Here is a 13,578-nt window from a genome sequence, read left to right as displayed (position 1 = left end):
TCTTTAACCTTTCAGCAGAGATTTGATTTCTACCCTCAGGTCTGTATAACTAAAGAGACTGGATGATGGGTTATGAGTTATCAGGGACAGGGTTTCTAGCTCAAATTGAAAATAATGGTGGAAAAAGGCTGCTCAGGTAATTGAGTGTTTATGCCTGCAGCTGTATTCTGTTCAGCCTTCATCAAACTGATAGTAGTTCCAGATAAACCCTCTTAGTAAACCATTTCCAAAATTTGAACACATCTGTGTTAAGAAGAGACTGGTAACCAATTGAAATATTTTTCATTAACCTGAATGCTCTTTTTCTGGTGAAATTTTGAAGTATACGAGAAGGGAAAATATTTCAGAGTAATTCAGTTATAAAATATTTCCAAATAATGCCAAAGGCCAAACTTATGTCATCAAGTAACTGTTGGGAAAATCTTACCACAATTTGTTTCTAATTTCAAAGAAAACTAGAGTTAATTAAACCTTTAAGGGTCAAATATAACTGGGTTTGATCAAAAATGTAAACTATACATTTTTGATTTTTATTATTCTTCCATCTAAATTTATCCCAACCATTTCTTATCTGATGGAAGCTCCAGGGGAAACTGAAGATATATAGATAGGGATACATGTAGCTGAAACATTTCTGTATCGAACACTGCAGCAACACTGCTTGTTTGAAATACTCTGTTGTTCTTTACATGAGCAGATAAACTCACAGACACTGCCTGAAGCAAGTTTTAAGCGAACATTAAATACTTCCACACTTTTAAGCAGCAAAAACAAAGCTTGGAAAGCCTGATTTATTAAAAGAAAAAGACAAATGGGTGCTGCTACAGCCTCCTGTTTAAAAATTTAGAGTAAACTACTACTAATAAAAGCATCTCAGGGACCTGTAGCCTGTTTAAAATGCTATTTTCCTTTTCCAAAAAAAAACCTGCCAAACCACCCCCAAAACCTAACACATCCCACTATTACTAAGAGGAAAAATAACATTGAAAAAAACCCATATCTTTTCCCCCAATAATTTTTGTTGCAAGTGAGATGGCTGAGGCAGGAAGATAAAACTTATGAAGTAAAAAGAAAACACCATTACATTATTTCATAATACCACAAAGGTTCCACTTGACAAACTTGGGCTGAAACCACACAAAAGGAGAATGAATTCCAATCATTCCACCTGGAAGCTGGTAACTTTGCATTGCATATATACTGGAGAGAAAGAAACAAAAAAAATCCTGCTCTTAAAGTTTCCTGTATTTTAAGTGCACTAGAAACCTTTCAATACTTCATTTCAAAAGCAAGAGATAATAAAGTGATGTTTCTTTGAGCACAAAAGAAGATATAACCAGCTTGGTTACTCAGTTTCTAAAATCAGAATCAAAAATTTTTGCAATCTAGTTTATCCTCCATTAAAATGTTCCTGACTAGATTTCAGTCCACAATTCTTTCATCATACACATTAATTCTGTTTTCTTTACTATGAAGCACCTCTATCTTTAGAGGGTAGATCCCAGAAAAGACATTAATTGCCATCTAATCATTGGGTTACTTTTAAAGTAGTAGGAATGTTGGGGTGACTGGTTTTCCACAGCATAAAATTGCCATTTTTAGTAATGAAAAACAGTATGTTGTGGTACATATTCAACTGCCAGGAAATATAATATTTATTGTTCAGTGATTCATTTTTGTTTATAAATCAAAGCAAAAGTTTAAATTGCATTGTCAAAAACCAAAATTACATCTGCAGGATATTTTCATCTTTCTTGTGATGTCTGCAAAATATTTAACAGCATAGTGTAAATTTTAAGGACATAAAATCTGGGGCTAAAGAAAAGAGAAGTATCATGAGTACATAGTGAAGTGATATCAGTATTGTATTTATATACAAATTCACATTTTTACATAATTTGAATACATCTGTGTTAAGAAGAGACTGGCAACAAATTGAAATATTTTTCATTAACCTGAATGCTCAGGTTATAATAGTCATTATTTTTTCTCATATTTGTAAAAGAATGCCAAGATCTGGACCCCAAGGTGGTTGAAATCTTATAAACAGGTTGAAAGGACAAACTGTTTCAGTGTAGAGCCCACTGAAACTACAGAAAAGACTCAAAATAAAATGAATATTAGAAATTGGTGTAGATCATACTAGGGAATAGTGAAAATGGGCCAAAATCGGACTCCAGATATTGTAAGTCACAGTCCAGTGCCCTAGTCACTGAACCTGATGAAATTTAAAGCAATTTATCTTTCTTAATATCAAAGAATTTTTCACACAGAAATATGCAGAACTGAACACCATTAAAATGCTCTGAACCCATTAGAATTAAAATGTTAGGCTTTAGTCTTAGTTCTATGACAATTAATGCTCTGCAGCTTTAGAATTTCATCACAGTGTATTAATCAAGCCATAAAAATACAAATTATCTCTTTAGTATAGAAAAATGCTTTCTAACATTATTTTAATAGAAATAAATTTCCTGTCTGTGGTGTTTTAATTGCATATCTTAAATTGCATTAATCTGCCTTATTCAGCCTTCATGCTTCTGTTTATTTCTATTTAATTCTTAAATAAAGGCCCTGCACACACAGAAATGGCAGGCATGGAATAACAGGACTCTTCATAGAGCATGCATTGTCCTACTACGACAATGCTTTATATTTATTGTGATGAATAGGACAACATATTTATCATTATAAAGGTCACAGCTTTTGCCAAGCAATCTTTATCCTTCATCCTGATAGATTGGCCAGTGAAGACTATAACCTTAGACAGCATTGGAGTTTCCAAATGATGCTAATACTGAGACAATAAAGTGATATGTGAGCAGAGAACAGGCAGGTCTGAGAGGCAGCAGCAGGGCAAGAGGTAGCCCAGGAAAAATCCAATCAGGCTGTGGAGACAGCAGAAGGTAATCAGAAAAGGTGAGAGTATTGGAAGATGTGCAAAAGGTAGAGACATGACAGCCAACATTAGCATAACATTTCCACACACAGATGCTGCCTAGTGCAGAATCAGGAGCTACAGCTGAGGGAATTACTTCCCATGAGGGCACTAATCACAGTCAGCATGGAGAAAATTTTTTGGAGAAAATATATTTAGCCAGATCCTGGGGAAAACGTTCAGAAAAGATCTGCAATGACAGCTCTATCATGGACTTACCCTTACCTGTATCTTTTCATTCAAATAATATTAATAATAAGTATCACTAAGGTATTTCAAATGATAACACTTAGAAACACCATCAAAATATCCGTAAAATATGAGGTATTAAACTATTAGCCTCTTAAGTATATGGCACACATACAATGAAGTAAAGAAAGGATTAAGCTGAGCAAGCATTAATTTACTGAAATAAAAAAGCACTTCAGTAAAATCTCCTCTCAGCTACATCATAAGTGCATGACTAAAAGATTTACCCTAAGACAGAAGATAATAACCAACAGCAAACACTCCTAACATATCTTACAGAAGATAAAAATACCCTTGTACAAAACTTGCCAGCCCTACATTAATTTAAGAGAGTTCTCACACAGTTATCACACTTTAGTCAAGGAGCAGTATTTCATAGCTAAGGTGCAGCAGCCATCTAAAATCTTAAATATTTTAAGAACTCAACTGCTATATTTTAAATGCTGTGATAAAGAATGGTTTGGTTTCTCTTCTCAGTTTCACTGACTCTTTCCTCTCAGGTTACAGCAGCCTCTGAACACTACTTTTCAATAGCAGGTACCCTAATCACCTTAATGGTACAGGATAAGCCTGAAATACCACCATGCAGCATGTACAAGAGGAAAGGGATTTTTTGGGGATTAGCTAGGATAATGCTACAGGATCCACTACTGGGAGAAATCCACTCATTCCACAATGCTCAAACTGTGTCCAGTTAAATTTCTCCAGCCTGTGGACAGAAGATGGGACCTGATGAAATTCCTTGAAAAACCCAAAACCCCCAAAATCTAGGAAAGCCTCATTGAAATAGAGAGAGTAGGAGCTACCTTATTTGTTAGCAAAGATAAGCACAGCACTGTTTTTCAAACAAGGCTGGATTTTTGTTTATTTTTACATATGTTTGGTCAGGTTATGAGTTCAAGTGAATTTCCATGAGCCCTCCATACGCCCAGGAGACACCCACTTCAACACATCAGGCACTGCTCCTGGCAAGAGACTCAGCTCAGCTGGAAAGGCACCACTAACATAGCAACTTGAAAAATATTTATTCACAGACACACCCCACATAAGTAGCCCTCTCAGACACAGACAATTCCCTGGTTAAATAAAACTGCTTTGTGGCTTGCTGAGCCTGCCACTGCATCAGTCATGCGTATCTATCAATCAAAGCAGGTCAAGGACCCAAGCACATTTTGGGGATCTGCCTTTCCACTTCACTTGGGCTGACAATTGATTTGCAAGGTACATTTTGCTTCTCCTGCGTATCAAGATTACAAGTTACATTACAGAATAAGTAGAATCGATTTATGGTTTGGACACTACAAAGGGAGGAAAAAAAAGCAAAATTTGTAAGATGAGCACAATTATGACTGTTCTTTCAGTTCCACGAGTATTCTAGGGTGCATCAGGAAGACTGTGTCCAGCAGGTCAAGACAGATGATCCTGCCTTTCTACTAGACCCTGGTGAGGCCACATCCAGTGACTTCTGTTCAATTCTGGCATTCACAGCTCAATAAAGATAAGAAGCCACAGGAGAGGGTCCCCATGATGAGGGGTCTGGAGTATCTCTCTTATGAGGAGAGACTGCAGAAGCTGGACCTGTTTAGTCTGGAGAAGAGAAGACAAAGAGGATCTCTATAATGCATATAAATATCTCCAAGTAAGATGACAAGAGAATGGTGCTGAACTCTTTTCAGTGGTGCCTAGCGAGGGCACAGGGCCACAGGGTGAGGAGCAACAGCCATAAGTTAAAACACAAGAAGTTCCACCTTGGCTTGAGGAAAAACTTTGCATTGGGGGTACCAGAGCACTACAACAGGCTACCCAGGGAGGTGTCCCTCTCTGGAGACATTTAAATCCCATCTGGACACATTCCTGATCTAGCTGAGCTTGCCTTGGCTGTAGGGTTAGACTGGGTGATCTCCAGAGGTCCCTTACAACCCTAACAACTCCGTGGTTTCTTCTATTTGCAAGAAAGGATTATCCTAGGATATTTAATAGGAAAAATCATAAATTGATTAGAAATGGATAGTTTTATACAAATTTGACATAATTATAGATATAAATAACATAATTATAGAATTATGTCATTAGAAGTATTTAAGACACTTTCTCTTTATATTGCAATGATAAAAAATGTGGAATTTTGTGTTAAAAGAATCATTTTTAGACAAGTTAGTTCAGCAAATGTTTTGATTGTATATTTCAGTCATGTAGGAATTTCTCTGTGAAAAGTGCCCATTTACTGAATCAATTTAAATAATTGGCTAAAGGCAGGTTCAGCCCTGGTAGGTTCAGATTAAACAGTTACCAAGCATCAGAAGATAGCCCTGTTTTCCACACTTAGCTAGAAACTCCCTGTCTGGAGAGAAACACTTTCCATTTTTATACTTGTTTACTCTCACCTGTCAGCATGACTCAGATGGAGCCTTGCAGGTTCTAACACTTCAGATTAGTGTTTCTCAAACCTCAAGTCTTTCATACAAACAAACAAAAATGGAAAGGAACTGCTGAATTTATACCATGGCTCTACCTTGCATCAAATGTCAGGATAAAAAAAAAACAACTTTCTGCTGTAATTTATGTAGTTCTTTATGCCATAATAGAACAAAAGAATAAAAGAAGACCATTCTGATTAGATAGAATTTTACATGTCTTTCCACTTATTTTATACAAGCTAAGTGACTGTGTAAGGTTCAGAGCAATGACAGGCAGGCCCATTGGGCACTGATGAATTTGTATAATCTGAGAAAAAGGATTAAGCAATTGACCTTGCAGAGAAAGAAAGGGATGTTCTTTCTGGTTTATTTATATTTTCTTTTTTTTTAAAAATACTTTTTATTTTGATACAGTCTGGTCCACCTAGAAGTTCTTTTGCTTCTCAGAAATGAATACAGAACAAATTTAGCCAGAATAAAACAGCAGTGCCTACCATATAAACTCAACAACAAGCAAAAAAAAAAAAAAAAAAGATAACCAAAACTGAACCCAACCAACCAACATCATTCTGATATCCTCAGAATTTAACAAGGTTTTTCTGAAGTGATATAAGAGAACAAAAGAAACTATGTTATTTATTCAGAAAAAACAAAGAGGAATTTATGAAATTTCTCCTATGTTTCATAATGTTCCTTTGTTGAAAGATTTCATTTTATGTAAGAGTTTTTCTAATGCATGATGGACTATTTCAGATCAGATCTGCAAATACACTGTATTTATATAAACACAAAAATATTGTGCAAACAAAGCAAATTACAGTTTTTTTCACAAGAAAAATCAATAAGATCTTCTGTACTGCTTTTGGCTGGGGTAGAGTTGATTTTCTTCCCTGTGGCTGGTATGGAGCTGTGTTTTGGATTTGTGCTGAACACAGGGTTGATAATACAGTGTTACTGCTGAGCCAAGGCCGCCTCTGCTTTCTGTATCTGCCATGCTGAGGAAATTGGGGGTGCCTGGGAGAGTGGGAGTGGACACAGCCAGGACAGGTGACCCCAGCTGACCCAAGGGAAATTCCAGACCCTGTGACATCATTGTATATCAGTATATAAGCAGGGGGGAAGAAGGAGGAAGTATAGGAACATTTCTAAACCTATTTGCTTTTCCAAGCCACTGCTACCTGTGATGGGGCCCTGCTCTTCTGGAGATGGCTGAACACCTGCCTGCCATGAGAAGCAGTAAGCTAATGTCTCGTTTTGCTTTTCCTGCCTGTATGGCTTTTGCTTTCCCTCTTAAACTGTCTTTATCTCAACCCAGGGATGAGTTCTCAGGCTTTTACCCTACCCTTTCTCTACCTGAACCTGCTGGTGGGGGAATGAGTGGCTGTGGGCTCACTGGCTAGGGCTAAACCATGAAAAATTCATTGAAAAGAAATACAGAATTTTACAAGGAAGCAGTTATTTTTGTCTTCACTTTACAAAATCCATGTCTGAAGTATGTTCACTGAGACTTGTAAAATTTTATAAACAATATGACTCAATTTTTGTAACATAGTTTTGACATTTTTCACAATAGAAAGGGTCATGCCTTACCTAAGTGTTAGTTAATTATCGATGGACATCTTCTAGAGAAAATAATAATAAGAGAGAATACAGCTGTCTCACATATACCAATAATTTCCCCCTTTCTGCTCTACTCCTTCAAATCTTGATAAAAAGAAAATCAAGTGAATAAATAAATCCAGCAAAATGTTTCAAAAGGAAAGATTAAAAATATAAAGACAAATAAAAATATACCCCTAAAAAAAAAAAAAACAAAACCAAAAATACCCAAAACAAACAAAACCCACCAAAAAACCCCCAAAAACAAAACAGAAAAAAAAAAAAGAAAGAAAGTCTTATAGAGCATGTGAATTGGTACCAGCAGCATTAAAATGCACTGCATGTTTCCCAGTAACCCCCAATTTGAAGAAATTGCAGGAGGCACAAATTACAAAGCTCCTATAGACACAAGAGCATGGAAGGCATTTTTAACTTAATCCCTCGGCTACGGCTCTATTTAGTGAATATTAATTATACTAAAGTAACTTCATTTGATCCAACCCCCTTTGATTTCATGGTTCTGAGCTAACACAGTTTACAGCCATGCAGCAGATAACTGGAAAAGGGAAAGCACAAAGACAGGGTAGGAAATAAGCAGCAAAATACCAAGTTTTTTGTCTGTAATACATTCTCAACATAATCTCAATTTACTTTTATTTTCATTGACTTTGGTGTTGTAGCCTAGTTATTAAAGGTGCTAGAAACTGCACCTTTCTAAAATATTTTCCCCTCATCCTGATGTGCATGGTCTACTTAAAACCCACTCTAACTTGTAAAAATCAGTGGCATTTCATTGTCCACAGCTGTAGAAAGTAGGTTTATTATTTATAAGTTAGGTTTAATAATTTTAAAATGCATTACCTGACTAACTGCTCAAAATTCTTACATGGAACACACACTCAAAAAACCCCAAACAAAGAAACAAAAAACCCCAACCCAAAAAAACAAACAGCAATGGAAACCAACACCCTAATACCCTCCAAAAACCACAAATCATGAGAACTTTGCAGATTTTCTAAGACTCACAAGGTGTTCTTATAAATATCCATTTCCCTAAATGTTTTAGCTTCATATGCCCTTATCTTTTTTCCTCAAAAACAATACACAAAGATACAAGAAAAAACAAAAGACAAATGTAAAGTGTTATATACTCATCACAGACTCTCTGTGCAACAGAATTATGAACAGGAACGTGGAAGACACAAAGAAGTAGGGAGACCTCTTCTCTCTATTTATTAAGTTTAGAAACTTAAGTGGCACTACCTCAAATCATCACACTTTTCTATGTCTCTTCCAGAAGCCTGAATAAGAAGGAAGCAACACTAACCTTCAGATAAAACATCTGAGTCCTAGCAAAGGGAAAAGTATTCAGAGAGAAAAGAAACCCAGACAACAGCATACAAACTTTCAAGAAAACAGCTCTGGCACCCCAGAGAAGTTAACCATATACCTAAGCATCAGCAAAAATTAACATATCTCCTATATTCCATTGGTTCACATCTCACTTCTTTATCACAGAAATGAAAAATTATTATTTTCACACCCTGGAGACAAGGAATGACACAGATAACATAACAGCAGTCACAAAGAAACATATCTACCAGCAAGCTGAAATCTCACCCTCATCCCAAAACTGACTGCAAAAAAAATGAGAACAGCTGCTTCACCTTTTCACAACTTCAGCTTTTCTCCATTCCCACTCAGTGTTCAGCTGTCCTTTTAAAGCCTTCTCTTATTATCTTCTGTGCACTTGAAACTTTCCAGGCACTGTGCTTTGAGGGGTTTTGAGCATCCCTCTTAGAAGTTGGTGTCAAGTCTCTAAGAAATACAAATGATGTCTGCACTGATTTGCTATCCCTGAGGAATTAACTCTTAGATACTCGTTGTTCCAGAGCTAGGTAAGAAGGCCTCGTTGAATGTAACACTTGAAAGTTTAACTCTCCAGTGTTACTCTCTAATTAACCAAATTAATGTTGGCCACTCCTGACATTGATAGATTCCTGTTATTGAGGAATAACTCACATTTAAAACTATTAAAACTCACATTTGCCACAGATGCAAGAAGTAACATGTTAACCTTCAAGTTAATAAGGATTTCTCTGCTCCATCTCTAAATTATAACCCAAAGTACTCAGTTCCCTCCCTCTCTTATCTACTATGTCTTTTGAGTATCTTCTTTCAGACAGACTCAATGATTTGTGAGCTGCATGCACTTTATGAAACCAAAGGAGGACTTGCTGGATAAGTTCCATGCTTTCAGAAAAAAAAAATTACAACTATATTTGCCCTAAACCTGTTAATTGTAGTAGTCAGTAACTCCTCTAAAAGTATCCTAACAAATATGTTACATTAGCAGTTCCCCTTATTTGATTTATTCTAAGTGTACAATTATAAAAGGTCTGCTCAAAATATCAGCATAAATAAAAAAGCAAAGATAACAATATTGGAATAATGAAATGACCACGTGCTCATGAAGACTTATAAATATCCACAGTGCCATGGGTAACCCAAGTAGTGCAGATGCAATAGGAAATCAGCAGCTGCCTTCCTTCCATCTCTGCAACACCACAGAAAATCAACATAAACAACATCAGAGCAGTGGTTAGAAAGAACTTCCAGGGGTGAAGGTGTTTTGTAGCACCACTGAAGGAACCACTTTAGAACTGATATACTCAGATTAAGTAATAAAATGTTCTCTACTGCTAAATTTGTGGATGTTAATGGTGGCTAGATTTACAATTTATTTTCCAGATGCAGAAAATTTATATATACAATCTGACAAATGTTCATATGAAAAAATGATTTCTTAGTCCTGTGAGAGAAATTCAGGAATATCTTCAGTGGAATTTTTCTTTTTTTTTTCTGCATAGATGCATGAGAAAATACAGGGAGGGAACCTTATTTTTTGAGCAAATTTCTGGAGCCCACAGGAGTTAGTGCAGAAGTCCTACCAGTGCGAGTGTCAGGAATATAAGGGATGCCTTACACCAGTGCTACTGATTCTTTTCCTCTGGATCTTACTAACTAGGGAATTTTTTATTAAAAGAGATTGTCACAAGCAAGTATGTGGCAGGCATATTTTCAACATAAATTTCCAAAAGTTTTCCAACAGCTAATATCAAATTCCAGAGATTTTCAAAACTTCAGGTTGAATTGAGAAATTAAATCCACACAACCAGATAATCCAACAAGAGAGTCAAGCGGATTTGTGACAAAAACACAGCTTAACAGCAGAAGAACTTCTACATCCCTGAACTAACTCAGCTATGGACAGAGGACTGAAAAGTCAGATTTTGGGCTATTGCAGTCTCAGCTGATACCTCAGTAATATTTCAGAATTTCATAGTTGTAATTAAGAAATAAATATCTGTATTGGGATTTGCATGACCAAACCCACAGTAGATTCCCTTCTGATTTACAACCAAAAATTAAGCAAATTAGATATTTGTTGTAGGTTTACTGTAGGCTTACCTATCAGTAAAGCAAGGTTTCAATCATACCCTCTGCTGCTAGCAGCTTGGGAAAGAACAGAAAGGAATTAAAAAACAGCTTTCAAGATTGTCTTTTTTTTGTTTCTTAGACAAACACTGGACACTTATCTAATTATGTGTGAATACAACACAGTATGTATTTTCAGGAAATAGTCTATCATACTTATTCTACCACTTTCATAAATAAGATATTTAACCATATTCTAACTATGACAATGCTAACAAAAAAACCAAAACCAAAACAAAACAAAACAAAAAAAACAACCAAACACAAAACACCTTTTCCTCCCTTGGAAAAAAAGCCCTGAAATTTTTGAATGAAGAATAAATTAATTACTGGATATGGGGTTTAAGAGTTTAGAGGAAAGGGGGTGGCTTTGTGTGTTCTTATGAATCTCATTTATGATTTCTGGTAAACTAGATGCATCTTGTTTGTGCATTTCTCTTGAGTGTCAAATATTTTGCCATTACATCTAGAAGAGAGAAAAACATACCAGCAAACTAGACACAAAAATCTTTAGTTGTTTCCAATTTCATGAGCTGCTTTTTAAGAGAGTTATTAGACTGGCTAATGAAATAAAAGCCACTTATTCAAACCAAAATCACACCATTTCAGGTAATAAAAAATCCACCTAAATCAGAGAAAAAAAAAAAAAGAGAGAGAGAAAGTTAATACTTAAATTATTTTACAGATCATGTGTTGTTGATCACCTTTAAATCAGGTAAATAGCTGTAATGCTACATTATGTAGATGCATGCATTTAATATATTTTGTTTTTCACTATAAATGTGCATTATTTTTTATTTTAAATTTATAATTAAATTATTTTTATTGTTATTTTGTTCAGCCAGAACCCAGTTTGCTTTTCTTTCATCAGTCCCACTGTAGTCAGTGGACTAGAGAAATATTTCAAATTTTGTCCAGTCAGAGCATTTAGAAATAAACCACCTTATCTAACAGTATTGCACACCTTATTTCTGATTACAATTTTACCTGTTTTACTATTGAAACTTCAAGTGACTGCTATGAATACAAGAGTTTTTCTTAAAATAAGTGATCAAATATATGCTTGATGTGCCCTGTGGTTTGCATCTGGGGGCACATGACATACCTAAGTATTGAATAAATAAGTTAACCTAAACATTCTAGAACTTTTTTTTTTTTTTTTTTTTTTTTTTTTTTTTTTAAATCATGCCTTCCTGAGAAAGTGTTTGTGTGGCCTGGTTTTGGTAGCAGTGGAGCTACAGGGGTGGTTTCTGTGAGAAGCTGCTGGAAGCTTCCTCAGAGTCTGGCAGAGCCAGCCCCTGGCAGCTCCAAAGGACAAATGATAAAAGTTATTGCACAGTTGTTATTGTGGCCAGACAAGAGGAGCGAGGAGATGTGAGAGGAGCTGCTCTGCAGACACCAAGTACTGTGAAGAAGAAGGTGCAGGAGGTGCTGCAGGCACCAGAGCTGGGATTCCCCTGCAGCCCGTGGTGCAGCCATGGTGAGGCAGCTGTGCCCCTGCAGCCCATGGAGATCCACAGGGATGCAGAGATCCACCTGGAGCCCCTGGGGGAGCCCCACTCTGGAGCAGGTGGATGCCTGAGAGGAGGCTGTGATCCTGTGAGAGGCCCGTGGAGAGAGAAGGACCATGCTCCCACGCTGGAGCAGCCTGTGCTTGAAGGGCTGCACCCCTTGGAAGAGAGATCCATGCTGCAGCAGTTTGTGGGATGCCTGTGGGATGGACTTTTGTTGGAGAAGTTTATGGAGAGCTGACTCCCTGTGGAGGGGAAGCCCATGCTAAAACAAGGGAAGGATTCCTCTCCCCAAGCAGTGGGAGAAGCCATGGATGATAAACTGACCCCCATTCCTCATCTTTCACTGCTGGGGGAGGAGGGAACAATGGGGGGAAGAAGAGCAGTGTTTAGAAGTTTTTATTTTACTTCTCATTACCTTGCTCTGATTTTGTTAGTAACAAGTTCAATTAATGTCTCTAATTTGAGCCTGTTTTGCCTGTGACAGTAATTGGTGAGTGATCTGTCCCTGTCCTTGTCTCAACTCATGAACCCATTGCTACATTTTCACTCATCTCTCCAGCAGCAGAGGGGAGTGAGAGAGTGACTTTTCTGGGTTCCTGGAATCCAGCCAGGGTACACCCACTCCAGAAAGCTACCAGGAAGCATAACAACACAAGAAAGATGTTTCAAGGAGTTTACAACTCTTGCATCTTCAGCACCATCTCACAGCTGAAGAACGTTCCTAGAATTTACAGAGGAGATAAAATTTAATGTTACGAGTTCTAATGTGATGGTAAACCAGGGTGGGAGATAAAATATCAACTGGACTTTTTTTAATCTCCTTTCTTAGCACTATCAAAATAATTCACTTTCTACTTTACAGTGGTGGTGGTAACTATTTAATTAAGAGCAGGAAAGCCAAACAAAACATGGTGAAAAAAAGAACTTTAATTCACTGTCAATGTTACCTTCGCCAGAGGGACGGAAATGATTATGTGAGTGCCAGGTTATTTTCTTTGTTGTTGTCCTTTGAAATAGCTAAAAATAGATTTTTACAATAGTTTAGGAACCTAAATATAAGAGTCCATCTTGTAAAATCTGTGTCTCAAGAAAATAGCTTAAAAATCTGTGTCTGCCTTCAGAGGGGTCCCAGGAAAGTAGAGATTTTTTGTAATGTCCTGAAGATTGTTTTATTGGTGATCAATTTGAAACTTAATGATACACTTTATCTTAATTGTGATTGAAAACAATAATCAAATATTCTAAATCAAATATCATCAATAATCATTACAAGTTAAGAATCTAGGCTACAAACTTGCAACAAACATGGAGGTAGTATTTATTTTTCTGCAAACATCCGTTCAAATCACACAATTTTATTCTC

This window comes from Vidua chalybeata, chromosome 4, assembly GCF_026979565.1.
Source record: "Vidua chalybeata isolate OUT-0048 chromosome 4, bVidCha1 merged haplotype, whole genome shotgun sequence".
Taxonomy (NCBI): domain Eukaryota; kingdom Metazoa; phylum Chordata; class Aves; order Passeriformes; family Viduidae; genus Vidua; species Vidua chalybeata.
This window is presented reverse-complemented; position numbering follows the sequence as displayed.